Raw genomic sequence first — 5,914 nt, forward strand, 5'->3', positions numbered from 1 at the left:
GGGGTACAGCTATGTGATTAGTCATTCATGAGGTGTTGTGTGCTAAGTCCTTCACGGGGTTCATTTTTTCATCTGGTCCTTGTAAGCACTCCACAAGTAATATGATGGTGCAGATGAGAACGTTGAGGGATACATATGTCCCCATGTCAGGGCCAAGATGATGTATGTACTGAAATCTAGTGCGTTGCCTCCTGCAGACAATTGTTTATTTTTCTCGGTTGTGAACCTTGAACTCAGGGCCCAGGCGCTGACTCTTTCCTGTTGGGCTCATGGTTAGCACCCTACCACATGGAGCCAAGGACCCTCTTGCAACAGAAAGTTACAATCTAGGCATCTGTAGCTCTGTAGCTGGGGTCTGTCACCCTGCCTACTCTAGAAACAGATCTGAGGTTCTTCGTTCCAAGCTATCCCAGACACAAAAGTCCCATGAGACTATTATCTCCTATTCTCTGCTTAGAAACTTGAAGTGGATGCTGGGCACCAGTGACTCACGCTTGTCATCCTAGCTACTCAGGAATCTGAGAGCTGAAGATCATGGTCCAAAGCCAGCCTGGGCAAGAAATTCCATGAGAAGGACGCTTCTCTCCAGTGACCCACCAAAAACCTGAAGAGGTGCTGTGGCTCAAGTGGTAGAGTGCTTGGTTTTAGCTGAAGAGGTCAAGGACAAACAGGCCCCATGCCTAGACTTCAACTCTTCCAACTTACAAGAAAAAAAAAAATCTGAAGAGGAGGGGTTAGAGTGCTTTGCATGTATGAATCACTGGGTTTGATTCCTCAGTAGCACATCACTACAAAAAGCCTGAAGTGGCCCTGTGGCTCAAGGTGTAGCATGCTATCCTTGCACAGGGGAAACTCAGGTACCGTTCTCAGGTACTGAGGTACAGTTCCAGGATAAGTGTATGCGCGCGCGCACGCGCACACACACACACACACACACACACACACACACACACACACACACACACAAAGATACCAGAAATAAAGCTGTGACACCAAATGTTGGTAAATCACTGAGCTTCTGTTCTGAGCTCATGGTCAGCACCCAGACACTGTGTTTAAACCCAAAACCTAGCCATCCAGGGCTCAACTAGGAGAAGTCAAAGGTTTCCAAAGTCTTATGAGCTTCACCAGCCCTAGATGACAGGAAGCTTTGTGATATTACAAATGTGCTTAGATTTAGTGAGCTTCCAGAAACCTAGGGAGGCACCATTGCCAATTAGGAATCTTTTGATTAGGTTCAGCTCCCTTGTTGTCTGCCAGAAGGACCCTTGAATTAATTGTAGCAGGTTATTTCAACACTGGAACTTAATCTAAGGAAGACAGGATAAGTGCAGGGAACTTGGGCTGCCACGGGAGGTGGCACAAATGAAGGCTTCCTGTCAAAACAGAGCACAGGGGAGACAAATTGCTTGGGGTACAAAAGAGGCCTTTTTCTCCTGGCCTTCAGAGTCTGCCTACACTCATCCTTATTAATTGGCTCAGATGGAGTTGTTTGTTACACAGCTGTCCTGGAGTGAGGCCTTTTTGTCTGCCTGTCTAGACAATGAGGCAGACTTCCTCCAGCAGCCTGGAATGCACAGAAACCCTCAGGCTACACTGGGTACAGTGAGGGGAGCTCCGAAACTTGGAATGTCTTGAAAGCACTCTCTGTGCTATGAAATCATTCTATTCAAAGCAAATTTCCTAGCTGGGTGCCTTTCAACATGGTGACTCTGGATCTTCACCGATAGAAGTATACGCATACATACATGGGGATACATAGATTTACTGGCTTTTTCTTTTTTGACAGTTCCGGGGGTTGTACTATGAGCCTAGGCACTCTCCCTGAGCTCCTTTTGCTCAAGGGTTGTGCTCTGCCCTTGAGCTTCAGCCCCACTCATAGGTTTATATATTCCTGTGATCCCTTAGAAATAAGAGTGTCCTGGACTTTCCTGTCCCAACTGAATTCAAACTTGCATTCTCTACCTCTTAGCCTCCTTTAGATCTAGGATTACAGGCAGGAGCCTCTGAGACTTGGCTTTCTTTTCTTCTTGTTGTTCTTTTTTCATCATGACAATCGGAAATCTTCACAGTGTCATACTAATGGTTTGCATTTCGAAGTAAACTACATAGGCCTGGAATTCAAATGCCAGGACTGCCACCTACAAATGGAGGGAGATCTTGAGAGAATCATTCCTATTCATGGGAATGCTTAATGGAATGTTATAAAAGTAATAATTAAATTGACAGTTTGTTCATGATTCTCTTATAGAATGCCACACAAAAAGTATTGGATTATGTCTTTCATTCTAGAAACATGGTATGGTTCTCTTAATTAAAGAATACTGACTACTTTTACATTAATGCATTAATAAGTATTCAACCATGATACTTCATTAAATGGAGGCTTAATTTAATAACTAATAATTCATTATATATATAATTTAATGTCCTCACATTGTCTCTCTCTCATATATATATATATAGCAAACTACACATGCATCTATCTACCTACCTACCTATCTATCTACCTATCTATCTATATCTATATCTAAATCTATATCTTGGTTACAAGTATGTCTTGATCACACATCCTCGGAACTGACTGGCAGCTCAGCTTGCCAACGGCTTTGTTCTAAAACTGACACTTTCATGAACTGGGCATTGTGGGCTCTGAGTTCAAATCCCAGCATCCCAAAAGTTTATATGTGGAGTAAGAAGCCAATTTTGATACATTTCTTTTCCTTCCTTGTAAAAGTTCTGGGTCTCAGTGTGATGTATAATCCACTTGCAAATATATCCATGTGATAAGATATAATAAATGAAATAAATATTATATATTAATAATAAAATAAAGAATAAATATAAAAGGGTAATAAATGTCATATGGAGTAAACTCATGTATGTAAAAAGATCTTACACATGAATATTGATTTTTACAGTGCTAGGGCTAGAATTCAGGCCCTGGAAATTGGTCTCAATTTCTTGTTTTCAATGATGGTGAGCTTCCCCTCCCTCAGGTGCCACAGAGTTACCCAGACCCTGAGATCAAATCCCAGGCCTGCCAGAAAAATGGTGCAAATTCCAAGCCAGGGTCTTATTTTTTTTGGCCAGGCCAGGGGCTAGAAATCAGCTCAGAGCAAATCTGCACCAGCTTTGATAATCCTAGGCTGGGGTGCAGCCTCTGGACCCACAGCCCATCCTGAGATCCCAGGTCCCGAGTTTAAATCTCGGGACTGGCAAAAAAAAAAAAAAAAAGGTGAAGGGCTGGGAAGTTGGCTTAATAGTACAGTGCTTGCCTTGCATGCATAAGCCCCTGGGTTCAATACCTCAGCACTACATAAGCAGAAAAAAGCCAGAAGTGATGCTATGGCTCAAGTGGAAGAACAATAGCCTTGACCTGAAGAGTTGAGGGACAGCGCCCAGACCCAGGCTTCTGGCCCCACAACAGACAAAAAAAGGGGGGGTGGAGGAAGGAGAAGGATAAAACTGGGAAGTTCCAGAGGGCAGTTTTACATTTTTTTTTCCTTTGCATTGTGACCACCCTGGGTCTAAATGACAGGACCCGAAAAGTGTACATGACCTTGCACTGTTGAAGTTTGGTGGGCTATCAGGGAAGCCATAGCCTATACCAGCAACCTAGGTCCGGGATTTGAATCCTGGGACCGCCACCTACAAATGGCAGGAGATCCTAAGACACGCATTCCGATAGACATCCCTATGAATGGAATCATGTAAAAGTAACAAATACATTAGTAGTTAGTGTATGATTATATTAAAATTATACACAATACTCATAGTACATTGACTAATTTTCAATTGATACTTTATTATGTATTCAACCATAATACAATTAATAATATAATTTAATAATATACAGACATCTCTCTTGTTTTATGCATATATATATATATATATATATATATATATATATAACAATCTACATATGTATTACTACACTTGTCACACCTGGGGCTCAGTGGTACAGTTCTTGCCTAGTATATATGAAACCCTGGGTTCGTTTCCACACTATCACACACACAGAAAAAGCCAGAAGAGGTGTTGTCACTCAAGCACAAAAAAACAAGTTAGAAAGTTCTCACTGCAACTATAAAAGGCCAGGATTTCAAATACCTCATGACAGAGCAAACCGAGAGTCTGAAGCTGATGGCTGCCATCTGAATAGCTGAAACGATCCTTATCAGAAGGAACAGTGTTGAGGGAATATGAAAACAGAATTTGAATTTATCTACAAAGCCATAGTAATCAAAACAGCTGGGTACTGGCACGAGAACAGACCTCAGGACCAATGGAATAGAATTGAAAACCCAGAAATGAACCTACAGACCTATAGTCATCTAATCTTCAATAAGGGAGCTAAAAATGTAGAATAGAAGAAAGACATCCTCTTCAGTAAATGGTGCTGGCAAAATTGGTTAAATACTTGTAGAAAACTTAAGCTAGATCCTTATATATCACCCTGTAATAGAATCAACTCCAAATGGGTCAAAGACCTCGGAATCAAAGAAGAAACCCTGAAAACTTTACGTGATGGAATAGGAGAAACACTAGGTCTCCTTGGCACAGGCCGAAATTTTCTTAATAGACACCCAGAAACACAACAAATCAAAGAAAGGGTGGACAAATGGGATTGCATGAAATTGTAGAGCTTCTGCAGGGCAAAGGACATAGCTAGCAAGATCAATTGAAAACCCACAGATTGGGAGATCTTCATTAGCCATACAATGGACAAGGGTCTCATATCTAAAATATACCTGGAACTCAAAAAATTAAATCCCCCAAAAATAAATCTTCAAAGAAACAACTACCCAATAAATAAGTGGGCTAAAGACTTACAGAGAAAATTCTCTGAAGAAGAAAGAAGGATTGCCAAAAGATATATGAAGAAATGCTCAACCTCCCTAGACATAAAAGAAATGCAAATCAAAACAATATTGAGATACCACCTCACCCCAGTTAGAATGGTTATAATCAAGAACTCTAATAACAACAAAGGCTGGAGGGGATGTGGACAGAGGAAACCTTACTGCATTGTTGGTGGGAGTGTAAACTTGTTCAACCACTTTGGAAAGCAGTATGGAGGTTCCTCAAAAGACCCCACAGAGAGCTCCCCTAGGACCCAGCAATCCCAATTTTGGGCATTTACCCAAATGTTCACAAACAAGGCCACACTAGATGTACCAGCACGACTATGATTATTGCAGCCTTATTTACCATAGCTAAGGTATGGAACCAACCCAGATGCCCCTCAGTAGATGAATGGATCAAGAAAATGTGGTATATATACACAATGGAATCCTATGCCTCCATCAGATTTAATGACATTGGCCCATTTGTTAGTAAATGGAAAGACTTGGAAAAATTATATTAAATGAAGTAAGCCACGTCCAAAGAAACATATGTCCCATGGTTTTCCTTGTTTGCTATAATTAGTATATGTCTGAGTCAAACAGAAATGGTCAAATAAGTTGATGTTAAGGAAATGAACCCTAAGTTATGTGTTCGAATGTTTTTTTCCTTTCATGTGATTGTTTCTAACACATTTATAAGATGATTTCCTTATTGCTTTGTATGCCCCTTCCCATGGCATAACAATAACCCCTGCTTTCACTGTATTTAATATCGCTATAATTTGTGGAGGGCAAGGGAAAAAACAAATCATTTAAATAGGGATACAGGTGTACCCATTGCAACAATCAGATATAAAAGTCGTTACATTGAGAACGAACTTTACAAATTTGTTGGTGGGGGGAGGAGGATTGGATCGGGGGGAGAGGTGAGGATCGGAAGGGATGGGAAGGGGAGACCAAGGAGTAGGCTACATTGCTTGATAAAAAATTCACTCATTATCTTGCCCATGTAATTGTAATCCCTCTGTACATTATTTTCACTATTATATATATATATATATATA

The sequence above is a fragment of the Dipodomys spectabilis genome, unplaced genomic scaffold (genome assembly GCF_019054845.1).
Source record: "Dipodomys spectabilis isolate Male_0828 unplaced genomic scaffold, ASM1905484v1 ptg000287l, whole genome shotgun sequence".
In the NCBI taxonomy this organism is placed as follows: domain Eukaryota; kingdom Metazoa; phylum Chordata; class Mammalia; order Rodentia; family Heteromyidae; genus Dipodomys; species Dipodomys spectabilis.